The sequence below is a fragment of the Hyaena hyaena genome, unplaced genomic scaffold (genome assembly GCF_003009895.1).
Source record: "Hyaena hyaena isolate Hyena2069 unplaced genomic scaffold, ASM300989v1 scaffold_837, whole genome shotgun sequence".
NCBI classification, from domain to species: Eukaryota; Metazoa; Chordata; class Mammalia; order Carnivora; family Hyaenidae; genus Hyaena; species Hyaena hyaena.
The window spans coordinates 454,284-473,459 of NW_024081470.1; positions in this window are offsets into that span (position 1 = coordinate 454,284).

Here is a 19,176-nt window from a genome sequence, read left to right on the forward strand (position 1 = left end):
ATGCTGGGGGAAGCTGGAGCCAGACTCTTCATAAAGGTGGTACCTTCAGAGCCAGGGGCAGAAGGAAGTCTTTCAAGCAGTGTTACCCAAGGGAACTGTCTGCGAAGATGCAGATGTTCCTGTGTGTGCTGTCCATAGAGTGGCCACTAGCCCCATGAGACCGTTGGCTACTGAAATGCAAGTGGGGAGGAAGTGTTGAATCTTTAATTTAATATTAACTAGTTTAAATGTAAACAGACATTGTGACCAGAGGCTACTGTATTGGAAAGCACAGCTTTTGAAAATAAGCAGCCCAATCTGCTTTTAAGAAGATAAACACGAAGGAGGTGGAGAGGATTGGATGGATTGGGATGAGAGAAGCAGGGAGGAAGCTGCCAAGAGGTTAAATCCTGTTTTTTTTCTTCTGACTAAAATACTCAGTCTCTAAATACTCTAGATTTCGTAGCGTGAAAAAAAAAATGGAATGCTTAATGACTACTTATCAATTTCTCAGTCATTTCCTGAGAGTTTTCATGTGCCATTTTATATCTTTATTATGCAGGAAACTAGGGATGAAGAAATAAATAAACTTTAGAAAACAACACGCCTTTACCCATACGTGTGTGTATTTAGAACATCAGACAGGCACACGCCACAATACACTTACATAGTGCATGGTAGAAGCAAGGCCCTGAGAAATAATGAAACTATTTTTATATTTTCTTTGAGAGGTAAAATTAATTCTAATTGGTGTTAACAATTCAAATTCATAATGGCCTGGAAGAAATAGAAAACATAACTCCAGAGAGCTAAAGTGCTTTAGGAAAAAAAAAAAAAAAGAATGATAATCAAATACTGACCACTGTGTCTGTTTTCCAGCTCTTTGGTCATTCCTCTGACCTGTGTCGTCTGTGTTGCACTGACTTTCTGGCTAAGGTCAGCTGGAATGGAAAGCCCTTGCTTTGTCATGTAGACTGGTCTCCAAAGCCTGGATGTTCAGGGTGAGATAAGTCACCCAAGAGTGCTTTTTCTGAGTAGCCTCTGGACTGTCACCACATTGCTATTATTTATAGACCAAACAAATATATAGGAGTGCATACAGCTGTGTATTCAGCCTGCCGTCTTTACGATAAATCAGAACTCCAAATATTTACAAATATACTGCCCTTCAATGACTGCTTCCTGGTGACAACAGTCCTACCACTACCACGAGCCTCAGGAATATATCATTCTGCTTTTCGGATGGATGATTTTTTCCTAAGTCAAAGAGCCTCCCTTCTCTTTTTCCTTCCTGTCTTATTTTTATCCCCTAGTAGTTTTTGAGTGGTTGGTGTTTGCCATGCATGCTATCAAGTGCTGGAGATGTAAAACTAAATAAAATTAAGCCTTAAAATCTTCATTTTCAGAGTGGGCAATGTCTTCCATTGGTTAGGATTATAGACTTCGGGGTTGGTGGACTCATCATTAACCACCTGTGTGATCCTGAGAAAGCTTGTTCACCCCTTTGTGCTTTAGTTTCTTCTGCCATAAAATGAGGGTAGGGAAGTATGTCCTTGAAAGGGTTACTCTGATATTAAGGAGATAATCCATGTAAAGCACTCAGCACTTTATCATGGTAAGTGCCCAGTAAGTGTCAGTCTATACTATTGTGGTTATTACTATGATTAACTTCCCAGGTTTTTTTTTTTTTTTCCTGATATTAGGTTAATTAGACTATGTGAAAGCTTACATGTACTCCACACTTTTGTTTCAATTCACCATATTTTCATAATTCTATTATAGCACTTAAGAGGTCGGTTGCTTGTTACTGTTTATATTTCCAGTTTCCCAAAGAGTCAAATGTGCTACTCAAAAGCAGGCGCCTTAAATCATTCATCTTCATTTAGTGACACAATGTCTGGCCCTTGGTCAGTGCTTAAGAAGTATTTGTTGAATACTCCTTGCTAGTTTCAAGAAACTGCCAATGAATTAGGAGGAATACAAGTTTATAACCCACTTTAATGACCCTGGGCATACAGAGCCCATTCTTCTGTCTCCTTGGACATGAGATGCCTAGTGGAGACATACCATCCTCTGTCATCTTCCTGTGAGACATGCCTGCATCCAGTGCTGTTGATGCCTGTGTAGATAAATTAGAATAATTTAGATGTTCAGTATATATATTCAGTCTCTCTTTCCAAACTCACCAACCAAGTGGGTCACCCCACTTGCCTGGGGTGGAGTGAAAGAAACTGGGGAGAGAGGCAGGGACTGACATGTTAATGAAGCCACTTTGACATGGAAAGGAACATCAGAACTGGGGAAGGTCCTTTACTTCCAACAGGAATGATTAGAATATCCATTTTAGAGATAATAAATCTTAAACAGTTTAAGACTTGGCCCAAACTGGTACGTGACAGGTGTAACATGTGAATTCAGAACTGAGAGAATCTAGCTCTAAACTACTATAGGGAAGGACTATACTATATCCATCTTTGCATTAATGACTCCTTCATTCACAGGCTAAATGTTAAAATGTCTACTGTGTGCCAGGCACTTTCATAACATACAAAGTTACTTGCAGAATAAGGAATAGTCTCTGGGGTTCTGTCAAGGTGGAATAGCCTCATGCCTCCCAGGGCCTCTCTCTTACAACTAAAAACCCTGACCATAACACAATAAAGAATGTCAGGAAGATTCTGAAAGTGGAAAGAAGAAGGTGGGCTGCCTTGGGACATTAGGACTTGAGGAACAGAATTGTGGTAAAGTTCCCTGGGTTTCCTTGTTGCCTCCAACATATCCTCATCAGGTTGCTGCAGAAGCCTCCATCCCAGAACCACCAGGGGCATAGACAAAAATCTCCAAGAAAGGCTTCTTTCCCTTAGCCAAAGAACCAGGAAAAGGGTAGCCTAACAATGGGAGCTCTTTATGGCAGTACTTACCTTACTCCAGTCAAATGCCAGCAGAAAAACCATACTGTTCCTTCTCCCACAGTTTCAGCTAGCCAGAGAGGAGCTGATCTTTCTTTGTACCTCTCCATCCCTTCTCTGTGGAGGCAGATATTGTGCACCAATTTCCCACTGGCTGATAGCAGCTGAGTGGAGTAGAGACCTTCTCTTCCATTCCTTACTTGGAAGGAGCAGGTGGCAGCACTCCACCTCTCCTCATGCCCCCAGATGGTATTGGTGGACTGAGTGGGCAGCTGGTCTTCCATCCCTGGCCCAGGAGACCCAGGTAGGACTCTAGCTCTCCCACCAGGTTAGTGTCACTGGGTCTGTTGCTGAGCTGAGCCTCTACCCCCATATGACACCAATGACACTGAACATGGTGGTGCAAGTTGAGGATAGTAAGGACTTCATTCTTCCCTCTTCCCTACCCCATGTCAGTGGGATCCACTGGGAAGCTGATCCTTATCCCCACTCTACAGCAACAAAGTGTGAGTCATCCCTCTGTTTACCCCTACTTGATAGTAGCTGGGCCTAACTGGGATCTTAATCTTTACTTCCACTTGGAGACAATAAGGCAGTTGACTATTGGTGCCTTGTTTTTAAAGTAAAGAAGTCAGCAGAGACTAAGGGGGAGCTGAATGTTCACTCCACTAATTTGTTATGGGGTATTGTAAGTCAGTACCCCTCTTTTGCTAGATGGTAATGGTGGGTTCCATTTGGTCCTCATGCTATACCTTAATAGAGAGACTGAGTACTAAAAAAAAAAAAAAGAGTAGAATCTAGAATCCCATAATATAATATCCAATATGTCAGACTACAATAGAAAATCACTTGTCATACCAAGAATCAGGAAAATCACAGCAGGAATGAGAAAAGACAACCAACAGACACCAATACCAAGGTGAATCAGATGTCAGAATTATGCGACAAGGATTTTAAAGCAGCCATCAAAAAATGCTTCAACAAATAAACAAAAAGCAGAAATGGACCCATAAATACAGAGGACCCATAAATACAGAGAATAAATACAGAGGGGTTGCCTTGGGGGGAGACAAGCAAAAAGGGTGAAGCAGAGTGGGAGATACAGGTTTCCAGTTATGGAATACATAAGTCATGGAGATGAAAGTACAGCATAGGGAGTATAGTAAATGGCCCTGTAATAGTGTATGGTGGCAGATGGTAGCTACATGTGTGGTGAACACAGCATAACATACAGAGTTGTTGAATCACTATGTTGTACACCTGGAAATAATAATGTAGCATTGTGTGTCAACCATATTTGAACTAAAAAAAAGTCTCAATCATTATTTTGAAACATATTAAGAAAATAGAACACCTAAACAAAGAAAGAAATCTTCTAAAAAAGAACCAAATGGAAATTAGAGAACTGAAAATATAACACTGAACTAACCAAGAAAAAAAAAATCACTGGATGGGATCTGAAAGTAGAACAGAGATGACAGGACAGAATCAGTAAATTTGAAGACAAATCAACAGCGTTCACCCAATCTGAAGAGAGGAAGACTGAATAAAAATGAACAGTCTCAGGGAACCTGTGGTGTAATATCCATCTATAACATGGAGTTCCAGAAGGAGAGGCAAGAGTGGTACTAAAAAAGTATTTAAAGAAATAACGGATGAAAATTTCCCAGGTTTGGCAGAAGATAAACACCTATAGATTCAAGGTGAGCAACCCTCAAATAGGATAAACCCAAAGATATGCCAAGGCACATCATGATTAAATTTCTATAAAATAAAGAAAAAATGAAAGTTGCAGAGAGAAATGATGCATTCATTGCTTATAGGGGAGCACCAATTAGAATGACAGTAGGTTGCTCATCTGGAGCCTTGAATGCCAGAAGGAAGTAGTGCAGCAGTCTTCAAGTAGTGAAAGAAAAGGACAGTCATGCATGAGTGCTGTATTCCGTAAAACTGTCCTTTGGGAAGAAGGGGAAAGAAAGAAAATTTTGGATGAAGGAAAACAGAATTTGTTGCGAGAAAATCTCTTTTTGATAATGGTTAAGGGAGATCTCTAAACAGAAAGGAAATGATAGGAAAAGAAGGCTGGGAGCTTCAGAAAGGAAAAAAGACTAGCAGAATGGGTACAAACAGACAAAATTATAACAGACTATCCTCATGAGATTTTTCTTAAATAGTATTTAATGATTGAAGCAAACATTATAAACATCTATTGTGGTTTTCTTTTTTTTTCTTTTTTTTTTTTTAATGTTTTATTTATTTTTAGGAGAGAGAGAGAGAGACAGCGTGAGCAGGGGAGAGTCAGAGAGAGAGGGAGTCACAGACTGAAACAGGCTCCAGGCTCTGAACTGGCAGTCAGCACACAGCCCGACGCGGGGCTCGAACCCACGATCCGTGAGATCATGACCCAAGCGAAAGTTGGACGCTTAACCGACTAAGCCACCCAGGCGCCCCATATCTATTGTGGTTTTCAATGTATGTAGGGAAATACTTCAGTCATAGTTAACAAGGAGGAAATATGAAAACAGATTTCTGTCTCACTGAAATGGTAAAATATGGATACCAGTAGGCCAAGAGAAATTATGTATGTATATTGTGATACCTAAAACAGCCACAAGGAAAAATAAACCAGGGGATATATCAAAAATGCTCAATATGAATCAAGATGGAATCCTGAAAAGTTTGAATAACCCACAGGAAGGTAGAAAATGGAAACAGGAATGAAGAATGGAAGAAACAGAAAACAGCAAAGAAAAAATGACAGATTTCAACTCTACCATATCAGTAATTGATGTAAATAGTTTAATTAATTTAAAAGAAAAAAATTGCCAGAGTGGATAAAAAACATGACCCAACAATACACTGGCTATAAGAAATTCACTTCAAGTATAATAACATAGGTATGTTATAAGAGAAAGATAGAAAAGTTACACCATGCAAATATTGCTGGAAAAACAAAAACAAAAACAAAAACAGGAGCAGGACTACTGTCAGATAGATTTTAGACCAGAGAAATAGTTTTTGCCCTCAGGGAGCTTAACATTTTACATATTATTTGAATGTTACACTTTCAATTTTTAGAAGAAAACTATAGTAATTGCCACCTAAGCCAGATTGTGAGGTTGTAGATATAATTAAGCAGTGATTTCAAAGTTAATTTCTTTTCAAATATCAGCCCATGATGTGTACTTCTAATGTATATCAAGTATTTTGCTGTGTACTCTTGGGTAATGCAGCTGATAGGGAAATTCCATGTAAAATGCTGTGTAATGAGGTTTTAAGCAATTTCTGAAGTATAGGGAAGGGAAGTTTTGAGTGTCAAACACTTTCAGGTGATTTATTAAAGCATAGATGAACAAGACAGTTATGGTTCCTTCCCACATAGAAATTAGGGTGAGGTTGATTAGGCAGTGATGCACTTGTAGGGGTGAGAAGTAAGATAATGTGTGAGGTTAGATCCAGGCAAGTTAGAAAATGGATTGGTAAGGGATTGCCCATTGCCTTGATTTTGTCTCTTGCCAAATTCATGGTGAAAACAGACTATTTAATGATGGAATTCTTTTCTAGTAACTACTCAATTTTGGTACAGCAATTCTTTAAAGCTACATTAAAAATTATCCTATAATATTAAGTAAAACAAAACTATTTTTTCCTGAATTGTAGTTACAACTACATAAAAAATGCGTGAGAACAAACGGAAATCACACATGAAAACAGCTAATCTCCTAGGGTGATGAGACTGAGGGTGATTTATGATTCCTTCTAAGTGATCTTTATTGATCTAATGTTATCTCTAGAATAAGTAGAAATCAAAAGGAAATGGGTATGCTGAACTCAGAGAAGGAACAGAAATCTCCCTGTATGTACTTGAGGTCTTAAGACGGGAGAGTGAGTGCCTTTCCTCACAGGATTGTGGACGCCTGGCTAATGGCTACTGGGGAATGTGGCTCTAATTGAAACAACTTGTTTTGTATTTTTTTTTTAAGATTTTATTTTTAAGTAATCTCTCCACCCAACATGGGGCTCGAACTTACAGCCCTGAGATCGAGAGTCTCATGCTCTACTGACTGAGCCAGACAGGCACTCCAGGTAGAGCCTGTTGTTGGCTGAATATCATGTTTGAAGACCTGCTTTCTGATGCTGCATTCACATTGGTATTTTACTCCATTTTCAAAATAAGAGAATATTAAAGCTACTTCATATCTGTACTTTTCTAAGCATTTTTATGTCATTATTAAATCTTTATGAGAGTGCTGTGAGATATGTATGAAAGGAGTTATGTCTACATTTAACAGATAGACATACAATGACTCCACCACTTAGTACCTGTGGAACCTTTGGTAGAAAACCTCTGTGCCTCAGTTTCCTCATCTATAAACTAGTGATGATTATACTACTTAAATCATAAAGGCACTTCTGTATTTAAAGAAATTATATATGTTAAGTGGAATAGAGTCTGACACATAGTAAGGACTCAACAATTGTTAGCTATTATTTAATAATTATTAATATTATTCTTATATTACTTCCAGTGTTTATTTAATTCACCATTGCAGTTAGGACTACAACCCTGTTTTCCAGCTTTCCTATGTGCTACACTTCTTGAAAAAGTAGCATGGTGGAAAGGGGACAAAATATGAACTTTGTAGTTGGAGAAAAATCCTTGTTTCAGATACTGTTTTTTTTTTTACTCAGTGATATGTCACAAAATGCTATTAATCTTAGTTCTCTTGTATTTTAAATGAAGACAATGATAATAAGAACGGTTTTAGTTTTAGCCTAGGTTCTTTAAAATTTTTTTTAATGTTTTTTAAATTTATTTCTAGGAGAGAGAGAGAGACAGCGTGAGCAGGGGAGGGTCAGAGAGAGAGGGAGTCACAGACTCTGAAACAGGCTCCAGGCTCTGAGCTGGCAGTCAGCACAGAGCCCAACACGGGGCTCGAACCCACAAACCGCGAGATCATGACCTAAGCGAAAGTTGGACGCCCAACCGACTAAGCCACCCAGGCGCCCCTAGCCTAGGTTCTTTAAAATACAGAGCCTGAGTAAAGGATTAGTTGGTGTGTTTTATTTGGGAGATGTCATCCTAGGGCATTGAGAGTGAAAAAGGAAGTGTAGCAGGTAAGAAGGAGAATTTTTGTAACAGAATGTAGTACTGTGCCAGGCACTACAGCGTGATCTACGGCAGGTGCACCAGTCTGGCCTTGCAGAATTTCTCCAGACAAATAATATTGTGCTTACAGACTGGCCATCAGTGAGAAGAGAGAAGAGGGAACTTATCTGCTGGTTCCTTTCTGTATCCTGTCTGCAGTGGGTCACAATTTGTCCTGCAAGGCATTAAGTTGGCAGGTGCTCCCAAAGTCAGATCCCATATCCTGTTGCATGGCTGTTTATTGGAGTCTGGAAGTAGAAGTGGTGGGAGGTGTTAGCAAATAGAGGAATTAGGCTCATCAGCTTGTGGAGGCACAACCCCCCACATCTGCATGGTTGTTTTTGCTGCAGCAGTGCCAGGTGGCAACAAAGAAGATGAGTCCAGGAATCTGAGGCGGTCCGTAAGATGTGCCTATTATACCCTCAGATGGTGAAATAGAATATAGGGCTTGTTTTAGTTTGAGCTGCCACAACAGAATGCCAATATCCTGGGTGTTTTATAAACCACACAAACTTATTTTCACCATTTTGGATGCTAAGAAGTCCAAGAGCAAGAGTCTAATAGGTTTGTTATCTGGTGAGGGCCTGTTTCCTGGTTCATAGACTTCTTGTTGTGTGCTCACATGGTCGGAGAGTCAAGGGAGCTTTCTGGGGCCTCCAAATGGGTGCTAATTCCATTCATGAAGGTTCAGCCTGTGACATATTCGCCTCCAAACAGCCCTACCTCCTAATACACCTCCTAATCACATAGGAGACTGGATTCCAACATATGAATTTGGAGGAGACACAAACATACAGTATACAGCTGTTTGTATTAATATTAGTTATCCAATTTGACCACCCTGTATTGAATAGTGGTGGCAACAGAGAAATAGAGATGCTGTGTGGAACTCCAGAAGGCACTTCTAAAACCACAGTAAATCACGTGTACCATCTACTCTGAGATGTAACATCATCTACCAATGTTCATCCTGAAGGCAAGGCCATTCCAATGTTTATGTGCAATGCTTTATCTCCTTAGCAGGGGCACCCAGTGATCTAGCCCAAAAGGAACAATAGCTGGGAGGTAGTAGCTATTAGCAAGAGCATAAAAGATGTCTATTACTTAAAAAAATGTTTATAAATTTAGAAACCTCTGTCCCTATAGGACGGATTATATTTACTAAGATGGTCACACCAGTATATATCTTATCCCAGATGATCTACTTACAATTAATATGCCTGACATTAACCTCTGTAAGGAGGTTGAGTCTATGTTCCTGCCCCTTAAAACCAGGAGGAATTTGGTAACCCTTTCAGCCAATAGAATGCAATGGAAATGAGGCTGAATGTTTTCCAAGACTGGATCATAAAAGGCAAAATAGCTTCCCCCTGGCTTTCTTCTTGGGACATGCACCTTGAGAGCATAAGCTAACATTAAGAAGTCCAGCTCCCTCGCAGCTACCACTTGGAGAGATTATGCAGAGAAACCAGAGAGCACTAGCAGGTGCTCGAGTCAGCATGTGAGAGGGAGAGAGAGGGAGAGGGAGTGGGGAGAGAGAAGGTGAGAGGGAGGGAAGGACAAGAGAGAGAGCGGGATAGGAAGGGAGGGAGAGAGAGGAAGGGGGGTGGATGGAGGGAGAGAGGGAGAGGGAGAGAGATGCCCAACTTGCTGCCGCTGTCAGCCCCAGCTGTTGGGTTCTTCCAGCCCAGGTAACAGACACATGAATGGAGAAGTCTTTGAGATGACCCAGCCCCAGTAACCATCTGAATGCATCATATTCCCTGCCCATAGAAAGCTTGAGTGAAAATAAATGGTTATTTATTTCAAGCTGCTATGTTTTGGAGTAATTTGTTTGGAGCTATAAAAACTGCTGCACCCATGGACCCCTGGGTTTGAGTAGAAGGCTGTCATGACAGTTGTTTTAAGTGTTGCCTTTTCTTTGATTTTGTTTAAAACTTTTACTGCTAGTCATGTAGTCAGTAAATGAGATATTTATTGGGTACCTACTGCCTACTCCTTGCTCAAAATGGCTGTAGTTGTAAGAGGCACAGAATGAGCAGACACAGCCCCTGACTTCATGAGGTTTAGAGTTCAGCTGAGGGCGGGGGGGCTACCTGTATATGAAGAGGAGCAAGGACTGGGAACTAAGGGGCCAGCTAACGTGTGATGCAGAGATGCCACATACTTTTTCAAAACTCTCCTCCATTTGGGGACAAACAAAATATTTTTGCACTAGGCAGAGGCTGATTTACATTAAGCTAATGAAGCTTAAGCCTCAGAGCCCTTCACTTTCAATGGCCTGGTTTCAGCCACCTGGTTGCAACACATCTTTTTTTTTTTTTTTAATGTTTATTTATTTTTGAGAGACAGAGACAGAGCATGAGGAGGAGAGGGGCAGAGAGAGAGGGAGGCACAGAATCTGAAGCAGCCTCCAGGTTCCAAGCTCTCAGCACAGAGTCAGATGTGGGGCTTGATCCCACGAACTGTGAGATCATGACCTGAGCTGAAGTCAGAAGTTTAACCAACTGAGCTACCCAGGTGCCCCTGCAACACACCTTTTATAAACCTCATGAAGTCAGGGGCTGTGACTGCTCACTCTGTACCTCTTGCAACTACATCAGTTTTGAGCAATGAGTACGCACCCACTAAATATTTTATTGATTAATAAAATGGTTAGGCTTTAAAGTCTTAAACAGAATGGGAAAAAAAGGCAACACTTAAATGTCCTGACAGCCTTCTAATCAAAGCACCTGGGACTCCACAGGCGTTCTAGTTTTTATATACTATATGTAATATAATTTTGAAGGGTAAGATATTTTAAATAAAAGTGTTTCTGCTCCAACTACTCTTCCATCTTCCTCTCTTGTCCAGTGACGTTGGAGAGGCCATGACATTTCTGGTATCTAGCTAAGAGGAAGTTAAGTTGAGGATACTTTCAGTTTCAATTTGGTGGGTCATATATATGTGGCTCACAGTTCATTCTCTGTAAAGCTAAGTTATTACTAGGCACCCTGATGTGGGAACTGTTCCCAGGAACACTCTTGTTGCCCACTGTGCTGATCCAATTGGTGTCATGAAACCAAAGCTCAGAACTACAAATGGTCTTGCGGTAAGAGCACACCCATACACCCAGCACCCACCACTGGAAATATATAGATAGTGGAAGAGGAGCAAGACTCCATATGCATGGAACTGAGAGGTGGTCTGTGGAAAATCCTTCTAAACATGAACCATATGAAATTATAATTGGAGGAAGTTTCACTGACACCTGGTCAAAAAAGAAGTCCTTTCCTCTCAGAAAGTTCTTAATAATGCAATATATACAATTTTATTTTATTTTTATCTTTTTAACTTCATTAATTTAGTTTGAGAGAGTGAGGGGGCATGTGAGTGAGGGAAGGACAGAGAGAGAGGAAGAGAGAGAATCCTAAGCAGGCTCCTCTGCCAGCACAGAGCTGGGCTCTCCCACAAAACCAGGAGATCATGACCTGAGACAAAATCAAAAGTTGAACGCTTAACTGACCGAGCCAACCAGGCGTCCCTGAAGTATATACAATTTTACATACAAATGACTAAAAGCTGAAAAATAGCTCAAGCATTATGAAATCCAGAAAAAAATAGCATGATAGTTTTGTTATTTAAGTATCAAATCAGCAGGAAATTAAAATCATTTGCCAATGTTTTCATATGATTCACTCCTTTTCATTAATTGGATTATCAGACAACCCAGAAGCCTATTTATTGTTGCTATTTAAATTCATCTCTTCCTTTTAATCACTTATTGCCTTGGTATGATCTGAAAAAATAAATTGTCAATTTTCTTCTCCATGTCAAACCAGTTTCTATTGATTTCAGTGCTTATCTTATGTGCTTTCCTTTTATATTTCATTAAATTTTAATTTGATTTTCTCCATTCTTTATTAAGTAAACCTAAGACAACAAAGTAGGTATGCTTCCATGTTGGCCAAATTGTGTATAATTTCTCACTTGCTAAAGCATTAATTTTTTTAATGTTTATTCATTTTTGAAAGACAAAGAGAGACAAAGCCCAGGCAGGGATGGGGCAGAGGAAGAGGCGGACACAGAGTCCAAAGCAGATTCCAGTCTCTGAGCTGTCAGTGCAGAGCCCAACGTGGGGCTCGGACCCACGAACTGTGAAATCATGACCTGAGCCAAAGTTGGACACTTTTAACCAAATGAGCCATCCAGGTGTCCCATTGCTTTAAATTTGTAATAATAGTGACTATATTCTCATTGTAAATAGTTGCTTTTATGGCTATTAAATAAGGACATCCGAATTGTAGAAGCTTCAGGCCTCACACACCTGAGTAGACATTGGGAAGAGGTGAACAGACCTATTGAAGCTTGACTTCTTTTGGGAATTCTGTCCTGATACCCTGTGTCTGAATTAAGCACCCCCTTGATTCTCAAATTGCCCGGTCTCTAGAGCTTACCACTTTGAACAAGATGCACAGTTTTTCTTTTAAAACTTACAAAAACTCTGTGAAGTAGCATGAAAATCAGTTTTATGTATCAGCTTGGCTAGAATTTGGTGCCCAATTCCTTGGTCAGATAGCAGTCTAGATGTTACTGTGAAGGTATTTTGTAGATGTGCTTAACATCTACAATCAGTTAATTTTAAGTAAAGGGGATTACACTCAATAATGTGAGTGGACTTCATCCAATCAACTGAATGCTTTAAGAGCAAAACTGAGATTTCCTGGAGATGAAGGAATTCTGTCCCAAGAGAGAAACATAGAAATTCTACCTGGTTTTCCAGCCCACTGGGCTATGTGGTAGATTTAGGATTTGCAGGCCCCCACAGTTGTGTGAGCCTGTTCACTAAAATAAATCCTTTTTGTTCTCTCAACACACGCATCTGTATCCCCTCCCTAGCCCCTACATCTTCTTATCCTTTTCGTCGTTTTTCTCTGGAGTACCCTGACTGGGAAAGGTAGTAATTATCAGCAATTTATGAAAGTAAACAAACTTAGCAAGTAGCTTATCTCAGGACATGCCGCTGGTATGTGGCAGACCAGGTCTGAAGACAGACTGTGCGTGATCTTTCTACTCCACAGCTCTTTCCGAAGTTAGAAAATCTTTCTAGTTGAGCTCTGTATCTTTGGGTTGCATGATCTTGGAGGTTTGGCACTCACCCTCCCTCAGTCTCTCTTTCCTTAATTGTCAAGTGTGGTAACAATGGATCTTGACCTATGTACATCATAAGATTGCTTTGAGGTTGAATGAGAGAGCTGTATATGAAAGGAAAACAACCATACAAATATAATTCATTGTGAAGTAAAAATTGACTTCATGACTTTCCCAAAGAAAGGGATAGGCTTTCCCCTTCCTAAGCATTAATTTCTGCCTCTTGCCCCGTTTCTTCCCCCTCATCGCCCCTTCTCCCTTTCAGTGGTAATCATACTAACACCTTTGTACTCTCATATACGGTATTTTAGTAAACATCAGAGCACATTGGCAAGATGAATACTATACCCATTTCACAGATGAGGACTTGACATGTAGACGAATCGCCCAAAGTAATGTGGCCAGATAACAATAGAGCTGGAGCATTCTTTCACTGTATCAAAGTGAAAGAAAAAAATGCTATAAAGTTTTAATCAGTTTGAACCCTGAGACGATTGCCGTAAAAAAAATGAATCCCCTACTTTGCAGGAAGAAATGTCTTAAATTCAGGTCCCCTTCCTGCCCTAAAGGGAGCAAATTATAATTTCAGCGATTAAGCTTTTAGAGTCCGTATTTCCATTGGAAGACTCTGTGTCTGATTCACCTGCCAGTACAAAACTGAAGCTATCAAGCATTTGGTGCCCAGCTGGCTGAAGAAGATTAAACTCAGAAAGTATTTAAATAAAATTTAAATAATTCATAATTTGCCTCCCTCTGAATAGCAAGGCCTCTCTAGCACAAATGGAAGTGGTGGTAAAATCCTCAATAGATGGGTGAGCTATGAGGGGAAGAATATCTGGAATTTGATTTTCTATATAGATTGTGGCAAACAAGAGGAGTTGATAGCTTTCCTTTATAAAACTGTAAACTAACTACTCTTACAAACTAATTTAAAGTGCCCAGAGAGTGTAGTTTATATTGAAAATATTGTCATATTTTCAGGGGGATATTGACAAACCAGAGCAGTTTAGGATTGTGAAAAGATTAAGGAGCAACAGTTGAAGATCTGGGGATGCTCGCTTGATGAAGGATTAGAGGAAATTTGAAGTTACTTTTCAATAGTTGAAAAGTTTACAGGGCCACTGGGTGGAGTATAAAGCGAAGTAGATGAAAATTCCTTGTAGCAGGGAATGCTGCTCATACATGGAATAAGCATGTTTGTGGGGCTGGGCTTCGTGGTGCTAAAGGTATTGACCAGGATGGTGACAAGGGATGCTGATGTCTGAATTCCTATCTGAGAGTATTGGACTGCACATAATTTAAGGTCTCTTCTGTTACTAATGTTTAAAGACAAAATGTTGATTAGAACAGTCTTTCCATTAAAAATATGTACTGACTTGCATCTGATTAGGTAGAAAACCATAAGTTACTCATTTGACTTGTCTTAAGAGGAACTGGTGTGTATCAATGGCCTTTTACTCATCTCTACAAATCGTATTTCTAAGTCTCAGATTCTTTATATGTGGAAGGGGGATAAATACGGTGCCTACTTCCTGAGGCACTTGTGAAGATTAGTTTGAGACGGTGCACGTAAAGTGTTGAGTGCCTGGCATGTAATCATTTCCCAAAGAGTGTTTATCACTATGATTATTGTTATTGTTGCTGTATATAAATTGATTCTACATTACGACCTTTCAGGTTGATGAGTCATCTGCACTTTAGAAATAAGGCATCAGAGGCCTAGGTCAAATAAATTGCTTGAGTACCCATTGTTGGAAAGATGTGGCAATGGAAGTCAAGTCCGTGTCCTGCTCACACCAAAGCTACAACAGTTTCTTTAGTGCTCTGTGTGGCTGTTAGAGCCCTCTCTTTCTTTCTCAGACATTTACTATGAAAATGACCCTGTTATTTCATTTTGATGTTTAATTATTCTTCATTCCAACAGAAGCAAAACTGTGGCTTTGTTATTATATACGTACACACACATTCATAGTCACACAGCGTCAGTGACTAGAGTAGAAACTATAGGCATCATTGTGACTTTATTATTTGAAACATCATTTACTGATGGCTCCAGCAAAGCTTTTGATCATGCCAAGCTGTGTGGCTCAATGAAATCCATGTATAGAATCCTATCTAGCTGCAGAGAGATTGCATCAGAGAAGGCTGAATGGTTCAATTGCTGTTATTCTAAAGCCAGCATTCTGGGGAGACCATTAGTATTCACAAACTTCAAAAGAGTCGCTAGAATGGAAATTGACCCTGTCTTGTAATATAAACAGGTCAGCTGTTTGAGAGTTTTCAAAGACAGTTATGATGTAATAGCCTATATACAGTACTCGCAGTCTAATCTGTTTTAAGCTTCTCCTCTGGCATTTCTCTTTCCCAGGAATGAAATAAAAGGAAAAGTGAATACAGATAAAGAAGAGAGCTCATCCCTTTTGCCATTTAAGAAACAGCCTATTGTCCAGCCTCCGTAGGGATATGGCATGGCTGGTAAATTCAATATTTATATCACCGGGCTGTTTTCTCAGAGACTTTCTTTTCATGTGAGATGTTATCATTTTGTGATTTATGATCTGTGTATCTTTGCTGACATTTTTTCTAAGTTTTCATTGTTCATAAATGTACACGACACCAGGCAAATAGCTAATACTGATCAAGTCAGCTGCAGGTGCAGCAGACATTTTAAATAAGAACACAATTAAATGGAAATCTGAATTCTAGCCAGCAGGATGTTAACAATAATATAGTACACTGGGGTGCCCTGCAATATTGATCCTGTGGTGTCTCTATAAGCAAAAACTCAGTACATTTGCCATAAAAAGATGTATGTGTTTCAATAGAGCCATCTCCCACTCATTGGGGGTACATTGCAGGAGGACTTGAGTTGACACAATCCATCCAGATGTAAAATACAAGTCAGGGATGAAATTATATTCCGTTTTATCTAGGTTTTTCTTTCCTTCTAAATCTGTTGATTTCACTAGTTTCTTGACAATCCCTCTCCTCCCCCAAATCCTACAACAATTATTAGTGAGCATAAAAATTAAGAGTGAAGAATTAATTTGCACTGAAAAATATAAAATCACAGTTTTTCTCAAGGTGACTTTTTCTAAAATTACAGGTGGAAAGCCACCAAGAAATTGCAATCGGCAGAAATGCAGACTGATTTAATTCATCTCTATAAAGGCATTAAAGTTGAACATATAGCTGTAACATCGTGTGTGTTTTACCCGGGCCAGTCTTTTTGGGGGCATGTTTGATCCATAAGACTCAGACCAAACGTCACATATCATTCAGAAACAGGTTAAGAGGTCTGTGATTCCAAATCAGATCAAAAGGCTGGTGAATTTCTCATATGGCTGGAGACTTTTCAATTCTGCCTTCATAATCCACACTATAGATTTCTAAAGTCCGCCCCCCCCCCCCCCCAAACACTTCATAATGGATGGTGTGCAAACATGGTAACATTTTGGGAAAATCTCTCAATGTATTGGTTTAAAACCAAAGGTTAAATGGAAAGAAAATAGTACCTTTCAATTTGTATTTTTCCAATATTTGATTTATTGGACAAATGCTAACATTTGTCAGTAAGTATCTTTCAAATTAATTACCCATAAGCCATCCTCTAAAATCAGTTGGCCTAGAGCATTCTATGGTCAATGAGTTTTATAACTACTCCCCTTTCTCTTAACTACTCCCCTTTCTCAAGATCCCCTTGATCTCCCCAGTTACCCCCTGCAGTTCAGTCTCCTGTCATAGTCCTACCATATTTCCTGTATTACAATGTTATGTACCACTTTTTCTTTCACAGCCCCATTCTCTCAAAGATAAGGCAGCATAGAAAAGAAGAAAGAACTATTGAATCAGAAATACCAAATTCAGAATCCCAACTCTACTGTTTTCTGTTTGATTTTGTCCAATTTTTTATTGCCTTTGAGTTTTGGATTTCTCCTTTGCAAATGAAGCAATATTTCACAGAGATGTGAATACTAAATGAAGTAATGTCTGTAAAGTGCCTTGTACAATGCCTGATGTGTAGATGTTCATCTATAAATATTAGTTTGCTTTTTCCCTGCACAGAAAAGATAAAAGAGATGCAAGGGATCACTTAAGGTTTTGCTTTCTCTGACATGAATCATTTGCATTTTAAAAGGGATCCCTTGCTGACCCAAAGAAATAAGATATCAATGCTGGAATTTTAGTGAGTGGAGCAGGCTGGTATGAGAGTTATTTTTAAATAAAGAGACTTCCAAGTTCCACTAAATCTCACAGTGAGGACACCTAGTCCATCCATGTCTCTGTAACACAGAAATAAGAACATCATCATAAAATTGCATTAAATAAGGCCTCTTATGTGCTCAATGGTCCTGATTTTAGGAAATTAAAGATCATTATTATTTGATTAAATTTAATTAAACAGAACCTACCACCTTAGAGCCCCTGGGCTTCTATAAAGAGAATATGAATGCAATGATTAAATTAAGTCACAACCAATAAAGATTCTCATCAGAAAAGAAAATGGAAGGAATTATCTGACTGAGAATCCTGAGTCAATTATACGCCTTGGGTGTTTCATGAAAAGTCATTGAAATTTATCTGTGCTGAAGTGGAGAGGAGACCACTTAGCAAATGCTATCACTCATTCATCCATCTCCTCATTCATTCCATATTTATCAAGCTCTTGTCTGTGGTAGAGTGTGCTGGACATTTTGTGAAAACTACAAGGATAAATGAGGTACATTTCTTGCCTACCCACCCAAACTTGGAGTGGGACATACTCCCAAATTAGTATAATCCATAGAGTTGGGATGCTGAAAAACACATCATTTTTGACCTGAAAATCTTGGGAAAATATTGTTTTGAATAGATGGTATTGAATCTAGGCCTCAGAGTTGAGATGGCTGAACAAAAGCAGTTCACCCATTTCTATTAGATACTTACCATACGTCAGGAGTTATCCTAAGTACTGGAAATACAGTTTCAGATGAAATGGGATTGTGTTCCAACTATGCTGTATTCTACCTGTGAGCCATAGTAAAAGTTATTCAGTCTCTAGAATGCTTAGTTCTCTTAACTCAGATAAAATAAGCTTTGACCCCATAGGTAAAGAATGAAATAATGCACATAAAGGTAAGTATGTGTTCAATAAAAGTTAGCCATTGTTATTATAACATTCCATTGATCCCTTCCATTGTCTTCCTCTAAACTTTTCTATCTCAGGCTGTCAGTTTCAGTCTCATTAAGCAAAACTTTAATGAATAAAATCCAAGCAAAAACACTGGTGGCTTTTTAGCATCTCTTGAAAATTTCTAAATAAACACTTTGCTTTTGTATTCAAGGTGTTTCATGATCTGCTTCTAACCCTCCTGTCGTGTGTACTTTCTAAAACCTGGACAACCTAGATTTCAGGATGTTGTTAAAATATTCCCTGAGCCCTGCGGCCTTTGTGTCTTTACTCATCTTTGAGGAAAGGGTCTTTGCCTTTCTTTTGATCAGTATTCTTATTTTCTGAAATAGTATTCAAGACCTACCTGAAAAGTCACCTCCTCTGTTAAGCAAGCCCTCCTCTGTTCTCCTGGCTCATTAGCTTTGAATATAGAGTCGATTATGTTAAGACACTGCTCAAGTGTCTGCTCTTGATTTCAGCTCAAGTCTTGATCTCACAGTTCATGGGATTGAGCCTGCGTCAGGCTTTGTGCTCACAGTGTGGAGACCACTTGGGATTCTCTCTCTCCCTCTCCCCTCTCTCAGAATAAATAAACTTAAAAAGATTTTAAAAAATCTTTGGCTTTTATTAATGTCCATATCTGGGAAGCTTTTCTGGATGCTTCAATAGGAATTAATCTCTCCATTCTTTAGGTTGCCATTTACATTCTATTACAGCCCTCAGCAACATCTTAACCTGCAGAGCTGGCTATGTGTTCATACTTCCTTAAAAGAGTACACCTTCCTGAAGACACAAACTAATTTTTATCTATTATCAAATGCCCTATTTGTATCACAATTCCTGACACATGGTAGGAC